An 18,054-nucleotide genomic window follows, 5' to 3' on the forward strand; every position below is an offset into this window, starting at 1 on the left:
AACATTAAAAATGAAGTCAAATTTTTATGCAGAGAGAAATCTTTCTAAAGTTCTAAATGTGACAAAATGCTTTTTCTCGTTCCATGCTGATGCATAAGACTGAAATAAATTTTAAAATAACAGAAATTTTAGCCTTTAGTTCTTCAACCATTTTCTGGTGGGGGGAAAGGAATCACATTTCACGAAGTCACCTCAACCTAAATGTATTCAACTATTAACTTTTTTGACAGAATAGTTTTAGTTGAAACAGCAGCTGTCTGCTGAGACTAGCAGCCTGAGCTCTTCCCAAGATATAACATTTGCAGTTTGAGGTAAGACAACAACCAGTCCATAGCAAGTCATTGGCATTGGATTATAGTTTTCTGATATTCAAGACTAAGTCAACACCAGGATCAGGACTAGAAAGGGTAGAGTTGGACCATAAAGGAAAGTAGCTGAGAGTCTAAATTCACAAGCAAAGAGACTTACTGTGAATGGCGTACAAGTGAATGAGAAGTAGAGTTGACTTAGCTCTAGAAAATCAAGGAAGCTTTGTTTAGATTATTCCAAAGGGAAAAGTGAAAGCCTTTTTGGAGAAGACATCATAAAAGTGGCATAATTTTCATGATATAACATCTAAAGTTTGATAAAGTCATCTTTCAAAAACTCACAATTAAGCAAAAATTATACCCTTGACACCATTCCTCCTTGTTGAGTTGGACAATCTTAGAATAACCATAAAAGAAAACTGTTGCCTATATGATCACCAGATCTTTAACACAAGGATCTTTAAATCACTAGAGGAAGGGAACACCCCAGTTTTGATAGTTTTCAACAGCACATGTTGCTTTAAACACATCAAAATTGCCTGCCTCATCTGGATTAAAAACTTCGGCAAAGACAGAATTGATACCATTTTGGAAAGTATTTTTGGATTTAAACTCTCATCTCCTATTGAATTTTTTAAAATTTGCTTCTTGACTTTAGAATCTTCAAGAACGCTTACATAGAATTAATTTATAGTAAGTGAATTATTTAATAAAGAGAAGTGGAGAAGTGTTAATTCAGACCCACTACTTATTGATATGCAATAAGTAATATATTAGTAATAAGTTAGTGTGGTTACAGGTGGTTAATGATTTGAATACACCTTCATTCCTAAAGAAGAGTAAACACTTGGGAAACCAGAGAATCAGCCACACTCAGAAAAGGTGAGACTTAAGACATCTTGTTGTTAATTACATTACAAAATTAATTGCTGCTAAGCACAGACATTATTTGGAAAGTAGAAATATCTCAATGTGTTTTGTTATGGATAATGATGAAAAATCACCTTAAAAATCAACCATACCTATCAAAATTAGAAGCCAAAATCAATAACTTCCTCTAAAAATATGGTAGACAAATTAATTACCTGTACTTGGATTGGCTGATTTATGGACTTGACACTAGCATATATTTATTTTGACATTTTTCTTAAATTGCATTATATTATTCTACATGAGGGGTATTAATTCCAGTGGATTTGTTATGAGTGCACACCACGGGTCAGGGATGAAGATTTTATGTCTACTGCTGCTACTTGCTAGCTATATGGAATTGGCAGGTTAATTAATCTCTTTGTGCCTCAGTTTCTTTATCAGTAACATGAGAGTGATGTTATACTTATCTCATTTTGTTGCTGAGAGGACTAAATGCATACTAAATACAAGCAAAATGTCTCCCACCCATAAACATCAAAATATTATGTCTTTTTAAAAGGGTGTTTTCCCTCTGTTTAACATGAAAAAGACTCTTAAGATGAAAATACTGACTCTTCTTATTATAACGTTTATCTTCACTGTTTCCCATGATTCAAATAAATGTCTTTAGGTTTGTATAGTCTTTTTGCTATTTAATAATATGTTTAAGCTCATGGATGCTTCCCAAGAAAGTTGATCTTGCCAAAAGGAAGACATAAACCCCCTATTTGATTAAAAAAATAAGTAATAATATAAAAGAAGAATATAATCTGTAACTAATGATAGATCTTTCAGCCTCAGAACTTCATTTGGCACATGGAAAGTACTTAAAAATAGTTGCCTATTACTATCAATATTATTTGATCATAGGTATTAATTTTATTTATGATTATACAATTAATTTTAACTACTTGACATGTGGCAGTCTTAAACTGGCATGCTAAAGACTATGGTTATATGTTTTGTTTCTTTCATTTTCTCCTTTTTTCTGACAATTATTTACATGCTTTAATTCTAAATTCTTTGGTTCAGAGTTATGACTGCCAATTTTTCATGCTGAGACTTAATTAACATAATAATAAAAAGGTCCCTCTATGTTCATGTAATATTTCACTTATTTGCTTCTACTTGTGTATGTTCCTTTTCACATTCCTACATTGTTTTTAATGTAGGAGTTGTGTGATATACATTTTATTATCTCTTTAATTTCCAATCCCTAAGTTTTTGTACTTGCATATTTACTTTTGTCATTCATCTCTGTCAACTACCTTGAATTCACAATTTTATTGCTTATTATTTTTCCTTAATTTTCATTTTCTTAATATAATCTATAAGTTGAGACCCATAATATTATTGCTTTATATTACACCTTTTAAATTTCCATGTTGAAATTTATGTTTTATAATTAAATTAAAATAGCCATATATCCTGCATTGCTCATTAGTCGGCGTGTTTTTAATACAAATTCACTATGTGTATATACTCTAGCACATGAAAAGTAGCTGTCATATGGAATTATTGGATGAAAACTTTAGTCCTTGAAATCTTCTGTTCCTAGCACCACTGCCTTTTGTCATTTATTGATGCAAAATATAAGTTGAAAGGGAACTTGGTTTTTGTTCAGTTACAGATTATTCAATATTGCTCTGACTCTCTTTGTTTGATGAACTGCTGTGCACCAGGGAAGCATTTCATTTCTTGCTTTGTGTTTGACCACAGTTCTGTTCCAGGAAGAAAGTGTGGTTGTGTCTGGTCTCCTTGTTGCTCTGACTCTCCATGTCATTGAAGAACATCTAGTAAAGTCCAATGAACCTGCTTTTCTATTGTTTTGCCCACCTCTGCCCTTTGGTCTCCCAGTACTATGTCAGGTGACTGAAATTAATCTACAGTGACAAAAGCAGTTTCAAATGGCCTATTTCCTATTTGACCTTTTGTCTACCTGGATTTTCTGCAGTAGTGGGTGATATTTAGATTTGTAGCAAACACCTTTTATGTCCTATGTCATGACCCCTCAATTCACTAGAATTTCAGTACAACTGTGGTAAAGAGCTTTAAACACTTTGACCCACACTCCAGCTCAAGTGCCCTCCACATTGTCTCTCCACTTTCACACCTCAGATTTCTCTCTAAAGTTAAAGAGAGGGCACTAAGCCCTTCAAAACACAAAGTTAACACTCCTGGGAAGCAGTTCTCAACAGATGGGGAGAAGGAGTTGATTCATAAATGCCTCAAGTTCCAATCCCTTGCAGGATGATTTTGATAGTTATTCTGTAAGGTTTCATTTTGGGTTTTCTTCCTTCTGTGTCTCACTCATGCCACTCCTTCCCTCAACTCTATGGGATTTACTTTCAAATAAATTACTAGCTCTGAGGTGTACGTGTCAGGAACTGCTTTTGAGGGAACCCAATTTAAAACCAGGTCCTTCCAGTTTTCTCTTTCAATTTCTGCAACACCATTCTACTTTGAGTTAGGAGAGGTTTGAGTTAGGCTTTATCTTTTTCCTTCAATATAGTATTAAATGTACTCTATGTAGCAGAGATTCATTGATGTTTCTGGCATGTAGCAAATATGAAGGTGCATTATTTTTATTATCATTTCCTGTTTATTTGGTCATATTCAACATCGAGGTGGGAAATTCTGCCTCCACCCAAGATATAGGAACGAGTATCATATTTATCATCCACCCTTAAAAAAATCAAAAAGTTGAAAAAATAAATAATGGTTCTTAGACATTTGATAACAGGCAGTACAGAGCAGTGATCTCTGAGAAATGGGAAACATGAAAGCCCTATGATTGCCCGTAATTTGATGGCTAGAAAGAAGGGTGGCATAGGCAGAGCCAGGGGTATCCCTGAGTTGAGGGTTTTAAAAGGCCATGATAACTACAATCCACAAAGGCAGAGAATCAGAGAGGAGGAACTTGCACAGAGAGAAGACTCTGGAGATTTTCAGAGGATCCATTTCATCAGAGTGGTTATCAGCTAATGCATGTGAAGAGATTAAGCTGGGGCAGTATTGCAAGAAAGAGAAATTAACAACATATGGCTACATATAGAATCTCTAAGAACCTCCAAAAAAAAGTTAATAGAACTAATAAGTAAGTTTAGTAAAGATGTAGGATACAACATCAATATACAAAAATCTATTGTATTCCTATATATCAGTAATGGGTAATTGGAAGTTAAACTTGAAAAGTCAAAATGTTTTGCGATAGCATCGGGAAACATGAAATATTAGGTATACATCAATAAAATATGTGCAAGAACTGTATGATGAAAACTGAAAAACACTGATGAAAGAAACCAAAGAAGACATGAAGAAATGGAAAAGTATGTCATGTTTATGGGCTGGAAGACTCAATACTTAAGATGTAAATTCTCCCAAACATGGTATGTAAAGTGAATGCAACTCAAATCAAAATCACAGCAAGAGTTTGGCAGAAATGAACAGATTGATCCTACAATTTATGTGAAAAAACAAAAGAACTAGACAAGTCAAAAAATTTGAAAATGAAGAATGAAGTTGAAAGACTCACACTATAAATCCATAGTAGTCAAGACAGCATAATATTGGTAACAAAGATAGACATATAAATCAATGGAACAGAATAAAGATTCCAAAATACACCCACACATATAAGGGCAATTAATTTCTGACAATTCAGTGCAGAGAAGGTTGTTTTTCAACAAATTGTTTTCATACAATTAGAATTCCTTGTTAAAAATAAGTAAATAAACTTTACCTATATCTTGCATAATATTAAAAATTAACTCGAAGAGGATCATAAGTCTAAATGTAATACCATAAAGCTTCTTGAAAAATACAGAACAAAATTTTTGTGGCTTTGGGTTAGGCAAAAATTTCTTAGATATGATACCAAAAACACAGTACCATAGTCCCTCTTTATCATCAGGGGATACGTTCCAAGCCTGCCCCAGTGGATGCCTGAAACCATGGATACTACCGGACCGTATATATGCTATGTTTTTTCCTGTATATACATATTTATGATTAAGTTTAATTGATAAATTAGGAACAGTAAAGATATTAACAACAGTAACTAATAATAAAGTTGAACATTAATAACAATATACTGTAATAAAAGTTATGTGAATGTGGTTTCTCCCTCAAAATATCTTATTGTACTGTACTTACTCTTTTTCTTATGATAATGTGATGTGATAGAATGCCTATGTAATGAGATAAAATGAAGTGAATAAAACAGGTATTGTGATGTAGCATTAGGCTAATTTTGACCTTCTAACAATATGTCAGGAAGAGGATCATCTGTTTCAGGTGATCCTGGATCATCAAGTCATGACGGAGTAGGATAATGTGAGATTGCATCACACTACTCAGAAAGGTGTGCCCTTTAAAACTTATGAATTGTTTATTTCTGTAATTTTCCATTTATTATTTTCTGATCTCAGGTAACTGAAACCACAGAAGTCGAAATCGCAGATAAGAGGACACTACTATACATTTAAAAAAAAAAAAGACAGGTAGTTCTTTAGAATAGTATAGCCCTTAATCCTTAGCTGTTGCCTAGCGTCTCAACAATTTAAGATGCAAGAAGAAGCTTGTGTAGTGTTTGCACTGAATTATTTTTAAACTCTTATGCAAAGTTGTCAATTAATTAGAAATTGCAAGATATTCATTCCAGCTACTCCCATTTCGATCCTTAAAAAGTATTCTGGACAGTCCATTGTGTACTGCTATTATCCAATTTAATACAGTTGGCTTTCACAGTTTTTCTAAGCTGAGTTATAGCTTTATCATTTTAATTATTTTTTGTTTTCAATAATTTCTTAATATCAGCAAATGTATTATAATATGAGGATCAGCACAGTTATACATTACAAGTGGAGACAGAGGAAGCATATAAAGTCAATTTGATTAAATTAATGGCACTGGTACCTGAAATGCCCTGTGACTTATTGCAGTGCACCCTTCCCTTTTAACCTGTTCCTTTCTGGAATTTCGCAAGTACAATTCATCCTCATTGTTCAAAGTGTGGAGAAGTGAATCTCATAAATTATTATAAGCAAATTACTTTCCTTCCATTTATTACGCCTTGTACGTTCCACAGGAAGTAGTACACACAAGGTCATTGCCAGCAGAAAAAATCACTTTGAACTCCACTTGTATTTACCAGATTCTCCTAATTTACTCCAAAGAAAGGGCAAGCAATTTTCACTATCCTTTCAGAAAATATTGTAATTCTCTATATCATTATTTAATTTTATTCTATATGTGACTATTTAAACACACACCTTTCCAAATAATAGTAAGATCCTGTAGTTAAATGTTTGAACCATATTCCCTTGAGTGAAATATGGTGAGGCTAGATACAGATCAAGAGAGGGAAACTGGAAAGAGTTTTATAGTTTTATTATACTCACAGTTCCCTGGGGAGAGCACAGCATGCCACACAGAACCACTCAGGGAAGCACAGTGGTCGGTCACAAGGTAGAAAGAATGGAACTGTAAGCAAAGTACTTTTATTGTGGTTTCCACAGGAAGGAAGGCTAAGGCAGAGTGAGTAGGTTTAGGATTGGCTAGCTGTGTTTGAAAGTGGCACCCCTACAAAATTCACATTTACTGAGACCGTTAGACCATATGGTTTTGGACTGTCTAAAGGCTCCAGATGTTTTTGGGTGATCCAGGGTTTACTGGGGAGGACCTTGTGGCCATTTTATAGATGTTAAAACATAAATTTACAGAAATTAAAAGTAAATTAAATACATTAAGCCCATGAGAAAATGGAAAACAATAAGATACTTATCTGTGGTATTTATAACATAATGATTTATTATTTACAATTTAATGGTTATTTATATATTATACTTTGGTAAATTCAATAGTAAAATATTAATTTCCACATTTTCAGATTTGTCCCTTTTGATTTACTTAATATTTTTTGTATTATAATGTTGATATCCTAAGATCATGTGAATAAAACTATGTATTTTTGTGTTCATGTTTTAAAATTAATATTTGCATCCAAATAAAAATCTATAAGTGAATAGATAATATTATAACATATAATGTCTAAGACTATCCTGTCTGGAAAATAGTTAAAACTTCATAATAGAGCTTATCAAGATAGATGCATGTTGACCGATGCCTTAAAAATCAGTAATCTAAATGTATCAGATCTTGTAAAAAGAAAACCAAGAAGCCATACCAATGTAAATATTTGGCTTGTAGGCTTTTAAATTAAAAATTAACATTTCAGCTTAATCTTTATAACTGAACACTTGAATCCAATCCAACACAATAATAAGAATACAAGGCAATATACACATAATGTGAGCAATCTCACTATTGAGGAATAATTTATCATGTAATATTAAATATTCAAGAATTTTCTGAATAGAAAAATTTTAGAGTGAGTTTGGGAACAAACAGAATCATGTCTGTTGAATATCTAAACACCCAGGAACTGTACTAACTACATTACTTTTCTATAGCATTCATTTTTTTAGGATGTAATATGCAGTTATTCAAATTTTTCAAAAAATCTGAATAAAGTATAACTGAAGAAGGAGAACACCAAAGAAAGACAAAGTTAATGTCTGTCTAGCCCTTCCTTCTCCCTCTCCATCTATATACATATAAGTTCCAACTACTCTTGTTAAGTCATCTTTACTGATCAAATCACAGAAATAGGGCTCTCTCCCTGCATTCACACTTCCTTACTTTCCACAACTTCCACTTTACTCTGTCATCACTCCCCATCAATCTCCACACACAATGTTTCTGTATACAGGCACTTTCATATGGACAGTACATTGTGAGATTGCCTGCCTAAAAATATTTCGTCTGCAGTTTTGGTATCATTCTACGCCTCTAATTCAGATGAAGTATATTACCCGGAAGAGACACCTCTTTAAGTCCAATGAGATCATTAGAAGATTGATAGGGAATAAGCTCTTGGATAGCACAAAGGACAGGCAATATTCATAACTAGGGATGAAGCTGGACAAAACAAAAATTTGAAGAAAGGGATTTAAGAGATTGGAAGGAAGTATGATGTCACCTCAGGGATAACTTAAGAGGTAAGAATCAATTCAGTGAAACTTGAGTACATAGAAATGAAGGAAGAGCCTTCACATTTTTTCAGTAATATCTTATATCCTTTCTTCCTTATTGGAGCACAGATTTCTCTAAGTCTACATTGACAGTGCAGAGTGATAAGTGAAATACTGATACCAGGAAGTAACCCCTCTCATTTGCACAATCTTAAGATACAGATATAGACAGTGCTATCCTAGCGTCTAGAACCAGAAATAGGAAGGTAAAATACAGTCCAACCTAGACTGAAACTACAGTATCCTATCCACTCTTCACTTAAGGATTCTCTTTGGTGAGAGAAGCATATAGTTACCTCCAGAATGGCATGATAATTTTAACCCTAAATTCTTGCAGTATACTATCATGTAAAAGGTTAAGATGAACTATTAGTAAATTACATTTAACGTGACTTTAAAAGAGAATATAAAAATGCAAAGGACTGTCAGACAAACGGCTGAGATCTGAATGAATAATATGGTGAGTGAAACTGAAGGCAACATTCTGGCAATCAAATGAAGTGACTAATGGCATGTAGTGGGGAGATGAAATATATGAGGGGACTCCAATTAGGAGCCTTCCAATCAAAACTGGAGAAGAGTTTGTGAGCAATACCATGGCTATGGAGTGTGGTGTGGGCTGCAGGTTTTAGGATGGTTAGCTGGACATGCGTGGAGCAGCATGGCATCGGAGAGGTTTGCTATAGAAGCAAGTACTCACAGATAAAGTAATTTTCCATATACTCAAGCATCCTTTATGTATTATAAGACACAGGAAAAAAAACCCTAAAATCTTGGTATAATAGTAAATGGGACTAGAATTTGCAACTTTATAACTTTCATTGTGTTATAAATTGTTTTGCTCTTTTATCATACTGTGTTCTACTAATACTAGAAAAATAATCTTTTGAAGAAAGAACAAAATTGAGTTTATTGTAATATATGTGTACCAACACAACACTTATAAGCACAAAAATTACTAATAAGTTGCTCTTTTTCAGCTAAGTAATTGGAAACACAGCTAATGTATCTCCAACCCAATGTCTGCCAAGCTCATCACACATTTGAAGTTTAGTCCATTCACCTCAAATTAATCCTGGAGTTCTCAAAGAGATGCTCACATTTTCTCCCAATCCAGACTGCTGCCTATACCAGTTTCCTCTTCTGCACATTTGCAGGTAGCAAAGCTCCTTAGAGAAGCTTTACTTCTACCACAATCCCTTATAAGAATGCTGGTATCTTGGATAACCATACCATATCTGGAGATCCACAGACTTGAATGTTCAGAGCATGAGAACAGGGCTCTATGGAGTGGTGAAGAGAGTTCCTCCTCACAGCCATGGCATGTGTTGTCACCAGGAGATGCGTTTTGGTCCAGAGTCACTGGAAGTGCCTCATGAACACAGTTCCATCAGAATCTCTCTCCCTCCATAGGCAACAAAAAACAGTCTAGGAGACAAGCAGATATATAAGCAGATATCATTCCACTCCTCTTATCCCTCTGAAGAATAACACATCTAAACTTGAATATTTCATAGTGACACTTTAAGTAATTCATGAATTTATTAAAGATTTTAATGTACTAATAGCTGTGGTAGCACAGCATGGGAATAAAGAGAAAGGCAAAATCTAAATATAAAAAAGTCATAATTCAAATACTTGTTAAATGAATATACTTTAATTTTGAGTTGTCTGAATTGTGATTCCTCGTCAATGTTGCATAAGTGGTGGGGGTCTTCCTCTCTTATTTAATCTGCTTTTAAACTATCTCTCCCTATGACCCCCCCCTATTGCTTTTGCTAAGGAACTTGCTCTTCCTCATTGGGAATCTTATTCCCTCACCTATCAAATTGTTTTTCTTTGCAGAAGCTTCTGCCCTCACACATTTTTGTCATTTCTGACCTTGGGAATGGGACAGGAGTTTCTCAAGTGGTTCATGTGAGATCTGGAAAGGAAAAGGTGTGATTCAAAATTAGCCAAAGTAGAGACACACACACACACACACACACACACACACACACACACACACACACACACACACACACACACACACCCCTGCCCTACGAAAGGTTGGGTTTTATATGGTATATATATTGGACTCTTTCACTGATCTGTTTAAGTGACAGGTGGGCAGGATTTTACTTTTGTTTTCTATGAATCTATATAGAGGAAAAATAGGTTAAATGGAAAAAAAGAAAATAATAAGACAGAATTATACTCTTAGCAGCTGGGCATGGGATGAGGACTTCTGTGCTTCCATTAGAGATACATTCAATGAGTGCATGCTTTTCATCCAGGAGAGTTGTATTGACAAAGTGACCAGCTTAAATATCATTTACATTTTATAGGACAATTCAATGATCGGACACTCTTTTTAAAAATAGGCTTGCTTATTTATGCTGAAAAGAACCATGCCATTTTATCCTTTGTCCTTTGAGATCTTATGAAAGATGATATACAAAATTAAATTCAAGAGACTTACCGAAAATGTAATACAATAGAAAAATCAATTCCTGCCTATTTGTCCATGCGTATTTTCAAACTCTCTTGAGGCAAAATGCTATTGGCCCAGTGTTTTACACATTTGTCCTTATTTAACCTACATCATAATTTGGTTTTATTAAAAAATGTGCTGCTCTCTTTCAAAGTACTTATTTTCAATTCATTTCTGTACTACGCATACACACACACATAATAGGTATCTTTATATATTATATATACATATAATCAATCTATATAAAAATTATTCCAACTTATGACAAAATCTTTATCATATATTTTCTTAATTGTGATTTAAAACAGTCCTGTGATTTATATATTATTATCTTTTTCTTAAAGCTTAGGAAACTAAAATTCTGAGAGTTTAAAACTACTTGCTCAAATTAAAACCAATCCAAACAACTTGCAAATGCCAGCCTCAGAACTTAAACCTAGTCTTTTACCTTTTGCACTGAAACAGAGCACTTTCATTGCTTAAGTTGCTTAAAGTCTTTTTAGGTCAGTCTTCCCATAGAGGAATAAAGTAAATCTTTCCTGATCCTTGAATGTGTAGCTGGTTGTACTACCAGTGGGTTCTGCTTACATGGATTAAATAGTATTTTTTAGAATTTCCTGTCGTAGTTAGGTGCAAACTAATCTACAGCATACTCCAAGACAGAAATACAGCCTGGACTTAACCAAGAATAGCTTTCTTTAGAAGGGTTAATCACATTAGAATCCCTCTATGTAGGCTCTATTATTAAGGCTTTTAGGTAAATAACCCAGCAGTGAAGGAAGATGGGAATAGCTTATGTATTGTATTTCAAGGTTTTAAACAGAGAAGAAACTTTCCCTCTGAGGAATAATTGGTCACTGAGACCCTTTTATTGAAATAAAATGTTTATTTACCTAGAGGGTAGCTTGACCTGTAAACCAAAATACCTAATTTCTGGGAAGTTTGAATGCTTTGGGTTGTGGATAAATGGGACATAAAGTCTTGGCTACTGAGTATAACACTAGAAGTTGATTTTATTTTCCCTAAAGAAAGCACCATAAAAGACTTTCTGTCTAGTAAGAGATTTGATTCATGCTCTAGGCCCTGGCCTTAGAAACAGCAGTTGCTCAATTTTTGTTGTTGTCATTGTTCGTGCTTTGTTTTGGCTTTGCAAATTTCAGATGCAGAGTGTAGCGTTAATTAAATTCCAAAGCTAGCACACTATCAACAGAATCCATGTTTAGCTCCTCTCTTATTTTATTTAAATACTACTGCATATCCTTATTTTTTTTACTCCCATTTTTGTGTATGTTTAGTAATTCAAGAAAATGCTATTCTACTTTGATTTCATTCTGTTTTTTCCTTATTTTTACCTGTGACTCTACATTTTAAGATCCATCCATGTTATCCTGTGTATATCCTAACATATTACTTCTAATCGCTTTGTGTTACATTTTTTGTGCGTCCACCATTTTTAACCTGTCCACCACCTGTCAAAGAACCAAACATTCTCTAAGTGAAAACTGCAGCCATTTGGAAGGCCTGCAAGTCAGCCACAGATTTATCCAGTAAGAAGAGGGTATGATAAGCCCAAATACAGCAGCATGAACAGAATCAGTTACTTGTGGCCCACAGATGTCACTGAAGTGGAGAGGCGAGATGATAGATGACACAAGCAGTGGGTCACTTGATCATGGAGGATCAAATCCTAGATGATAAGTGATTTTATAGCCTGCAAATACACTTCAGGGCAGTGGCAAGGTGCATACCGTATGCCTCACTAGAACCAGAGAGATCCGTAAGAAACTGAACCTTCTGCAAAGTAGGGTACCTCTCTGGCACACATAGGCCCTGTGGTAACTGCTTACAACACTGCTTATCTCCCTCTGTTCTGGGAAAGACCAAAAGGCATTCTGCTAAGGCCTGGATCAGCCTGTGGTTTAGCTTGTGAACACTGCCTATGTGGAGACACGCAAGTTCAAGAGGATGACATGGCAGTGTTCCTCTCCTACGCCATCCTCCTGATCGATGCTCAGCTTGCCTACAATTCCCCACATCCTTGCTCAGGAATGTTTGAGACTCTCCCTGGAAAAAAACAAAGATGTATATACTTAATTTGACTGACTTGAATCAAATTGCTCTGCAAAATGGCTGTAGCAGTTTGCGTGCTCAGCATCAATGTATAAAAGTTTTATATCTCTGCTGTACTCCTGTCAACACCCAGCATTGTCTACATTTCTAATTATTACCAGTTTAACAGGTATAAAATGATAATTTGCATGTCATTCATTACTAATGAGTGTGTGTATCTCTTCATATGCTTGTTACCCTGTCTGTCCCTAAACACGCTATTTTGTTCAATTCAGTTATTTATCTTTTCTTGTGCCATTACCACATATTCTTTCCTATGGCTTTGTTTTTCCTTCCAATAATGTTAGTTTTCCTTCTTTTCTCCTCTTTTATGAGGTTGAATTCTCTCGTGAAAAACACTTCTATCAGAGTCTACCCCTAACCCCTCACTCCACAGCTACTTCAGACCAGTCCAAGGAACAGATGGGACAGATGCCAGACTCATGTATCCAGCTTCTTACTCATCATTTCCACAAAGCTAAATACCTAGCATCTCAAACATACCAAGTCTAATACCATCCTCCTAATACTTCCCATCACAAATATGGTCAACCTACAGTCCTCATATTAGTAAATGACAGTTCCATCCTTCAGTTGCTAAGGCAAAACACTTTCAAGTTATCTTTGTTTTCCCTCTTTCTCTCACAGCATGCAGTTGTTTTATCAGCAAGTTCCATTAGTTATATGTTCTATCAGGTATACAGCCAGTTCTTCACAACCCACTGTGACCATGTCTAGCTGGTCTCTTACATTTTAATTTTATTTATGATATCTGATACATATTATCCTAATAACTTATTTATTTTGTTTCATTTTTGTTCTTTCTTTAAGTTATTGCTATCCTATACTAAGTAGAAGATAATTCTTTATACTTAATGGAGAAAGTTTTGATACATTCCCTTTAAAATCAGGAACAAGAAAAGAATATCAGCTATCACCACAACCATTCAACATATCATTTGTGGTTTTTGATCAATATTCTGAGAAAAAAAAATAATGGCTGCAGATTTTGAAAGAAAAGAAAAAAATTGTCATTATTTGTAGATGTTATGATCACCTAATTAGGAAAAACAGCAGAATCTATAGATTAATAAATAGCAGTAACAAAAATTCAAGAAAGGTCCTGCTGGAGATTTAAATTAGAGAGTTTTTTTATTGTGAAAGTTACTTCATCATGGAATTGGATGTTCACCAAGGGAATGATACAAATATAAAAAGTGCAAAACTGAGCCCTGAGCACTCAAACCTTTAGAAGTAGAGAACATTATAAAGAACTGTGAAAGGAGTCTAAAAACAAGTGCCCAGAAAGTTGGGAGAAAAGTCCTTGAATGCGGTCCCCAAAACAAGGAAAATAAAGTCAATATCAATTGTGTCATATGTTACTGCTGGAGTCAAAGAAAATGGAGACTGAGGATTGACATTGGATGACCTATTACATCACTGGTGACCTTGCAAGGAGCCATTTGGTTAATGGTGGGAGAACAAACCTAATTGAAGTAATTATGAGAAATAGAAGAATTATAGATATACATGTAGTAACTGCTTTGATGAGTTTCATTTGTTTGTTTTTAGGATGAAATAAAAGCAAGCTTATTTATTTGCTCATGAGAATAATGCAGGGAAGGAAAATTTTGATATGCAGGAGATAATAAAGAGAAATACTGGAGATATGTCCTTGTTGCAGACTGGTTTATCAGAGAAACGGATACTGAAATACGTACTTTTATCCTTTTTTTTTTTTTTTAACTGGGGAGTTTACTGGAGAGTGTTCTCAGGATTAAGGCCTGTGTGTAAGGTGGACTTCCTCTGTGTGTGACCTGTGTGTAATTGTACAGAGCCCCATACTTATAAGGGCCCCACTCTTGGTTTGACACTCTACTGTCATCATTTGAAATTGTTAATAATTTTTGAACAAAGGGCTCCACAATTTCACTTTGCACTGGGCCCTGCAAATTATATAGCCAGTCCTGTCTATGAGAGAGCAAAAGATGCAGGATTGGGCAAGACCAATCCAATACGAACCTCTAAATTTGTGGTAAATTGGAGTGAGGGAGCCAGACTTTATACCCTGTATTGACTTTACTGAAAACTTACTGCCCTGGAAAGGGGGCATGGCCTTGGGTAAAACACCTCTCTTCAGAAGTGGGCAAACTCTGGAGAGAGACACAGATGAAGGAAGTCAGCCATCAAGACTACCAGCAAATGAGGAAATAGAGCTTCAGCCTTGGAGGGGGTGTTCAGGGCAGGAATCAATGAAATCTACAACAGTGCTTGAGGAAGAGAATGTGGGGGAGGGTATAATGCACAAGGTCATGACCTTGACTAGGAGTACAGAAAGTTAATCATTGTAATAGGAGAGATGCCAATGATATGTGATAGTAAATGAGTAGAACTGGAGGTGGCAATTTATGGAAAGATTTTTATTTTTCTGGTTTCTTCTCTGTATTTAGTAAAGTATTCAATAGTAAGCAAGGTCATCAGCTGAGAGTAGAGTAGTGAGTTGGATTTGGAGTTAAGAGAGAATAGTAGCAAAAATTATATGAGGAATACTAGATCAGTCTTGAGAATCCAATATTTTTCTAATAGAATTTCTAAAAATTGAAGCTGAGAAATATTAGGTGGATATTTTATGGGCTGAGGGAATAAAGAAAACTGTCAAAAACTTCTAAGAAAGAAGTTTAACTGAGCTTAAGAAGTATATGGGTCTTCATACTGGAAAATTCTGCTGGATTGTAAACATGGTAAACTTAAAAAAAATCCTCCCTCTGTAACATGCTTGTGTTAAAGCTTCTATGCTTTAAGAATGGGGTAAAATCATAAAAACATGGAAGGAGTAATAAAAGAGCTCACCTACAAAGATACTGTGAACAGAGGGCATGGACCTTTCTAATTAGCATTATGAAACTCTAAAAGATGATGGACAAGTGTCTCAAATATCTGAGGGGACATTTTTCAAACCTAGAATTACATATTCAAAAGTATTTTTAATCAGTGAAACCAAATAAATACACTTTAAACTATTCAATTACTGAGCTATTTTTACTCCCATACAATTTTCTATGAAAGTTACTTGAGAAAAACCTGCAATAAATGGAGAAGTATAAGAATGAGGAAGCCACAGCGCTCAGGAAACAGAGATTCTAAGTCCAGAGAACATCTCAGATGACAGTGGGAAAAGAAGCCTAGAAAACAAGTGGTTCACTTTGGAATAGTAGTCCAAGGAATTCTAGAAGAAAATCCCTGGGGAGAAGCATTGATTGATTGCTATTATTGAAAGCCTAAGTAGTTAAAAATAATGTGAAAATTCACTATTCTTTTACAGATAAGGAAAAAGAGAAAAAAAATATGACAAAATCCAAATAAAAAATCCTTTACACGAATTACAATTTTCAAATATGAAGCAAATAATTTTGGGACACAATTTGAGCAGCTGATGATCAAATGAATCCATATTACTTTGATGATATGGACAGCCTCCACTGGGAAGCACAGATATCTTGATTTTAATACCCAGGTAAAGCAGAGAAGGAAATGCAATTGTAAAACATTATTTGATTCCACAGCAAAAAAAAAAAAACAAATTAAATTGCATAGTCTCAAATTCTGCTTAAAGATTTCCAATTTTTAGAATCAAGCAATGGCCAAAGAATGAAAGCATAACCAGAATTACCAATAAGAATATCAACATAATGCATCTTAATAACATAAAAGTAGTGGTACAGCTGCCAAAGTCAGGAGGCACAAAACAGTAGGAGAGGTGGAAGAAGGGATTGGAATATGAGTACTTATATAGTCGTGAGTCAGAAAACAGATACAGGTAATGAAAAGTTAAAAACAATGTAACAGAAAATGGGAAATTGAATGTGGAGACAGAAGAAAGATGATGAGTAAGGAAGGTAACTCTTATCTACAACTGGAAAAATCAGTGAATAAAGGTACAAGTGGAATATTCAGAATTATATGAGCTATACAAAGTAAAAATCCATTCTGAATAATGACAGTTGGAGGAAGGAAGGTGAGGAGGGCAGCTCTTCTGTATTAAAAACATTTATAGCATTTGCCTATATTATTTTTATAAAATAGTTTTTTAATTGAAAACAGCAAAGTAAGCAAATGCATAACAGAAAAGATCAAGTAATTATATATTCTGATTGGAAGGAACTATTTGATGTGTTCTTGAATGAAAAGTTAGAGAAAACTGTGTAAAATATAAACCAATTCTTTTAAAAAAACTACTAGTTTTTTAAATACAACATACAGTGTAACTCTGCATAAATAAAATTCTGGCAAAACATACTTTTTTGAATGATGATTACTAATACAAAAAATGAAATATGAAAATGGAGCAGAAAAGTTCTTACTGATACTTTCTGAGTTAATATCAGATATTCTTAGGCTTAGTAGGTGTTTATAGGTGACAATCTCAGAATTTTTTTGTCATTTACTCAGGAGTCGCACCACTCTCATTTGGCATATTCTTTGAGATTCATCCACGTTGTAGCATATTTCAGTATACAGTCCTTTCTACTGCTGAGTAGTATTCCATTGTATGGATATACCACATGTGTTTTTTATCTCTTAACCAGTTGATGGACATTTGGATTGTTTCCAGTTTTTAGCTATTATGATTAAAGCTGCTATGAACATTCATGTACACATCTTTGTGACAACATGCTTTCATCATCTTGGAAAGATCACAGAGAGTGGAGTTACCAAACCATATGCTAAATTCACGTTTAACTGTTTGAGAAACTGACACACTCTTTTCTAAAGTTCAGTATCATTGTACATTCCCACCAGCAATATATGAGTGCTTCCATTTCTCCTCATCGCTATCAACACTTGTTATTGCCTATCTTTTTGATTATAGCCATTCTACTGGGTATGAAGTGGAATCTCATTATGGTTTTAATTTTCAGTTTCCTAATGACTGATATTGAGCATTGAATATTGGCCATTTAAATATCTTACTTACTGATATCTCTGCAGAGATATTTTGCCAAATCTTTCTTTTTTGAATTTTATATTTTATTTATTTTTTTATACAGCAGGTTCTTATTAGTTATCCATTTTATACATATTAGTGTATATATGTCAATCCGAATCTCTCAATTCACCACACCACCACTACCCCCTGCCACTTTCCCACCTTGGTGTC

The sequence above is a fragment of the Balaenoptera borealis genome (genome assembly GCF_965194805.1).
Source record: "Balaenoptera borealis genome assembly, chromosome: 18".
Classification (NCBI taxonomy): domain Eukaryota; kingdom Metazoa; phylum Chordata; class Mammalia; order Artiodactyla; family Balaenopteridae; genus Balaenoptera; species Balaenoptera borealis.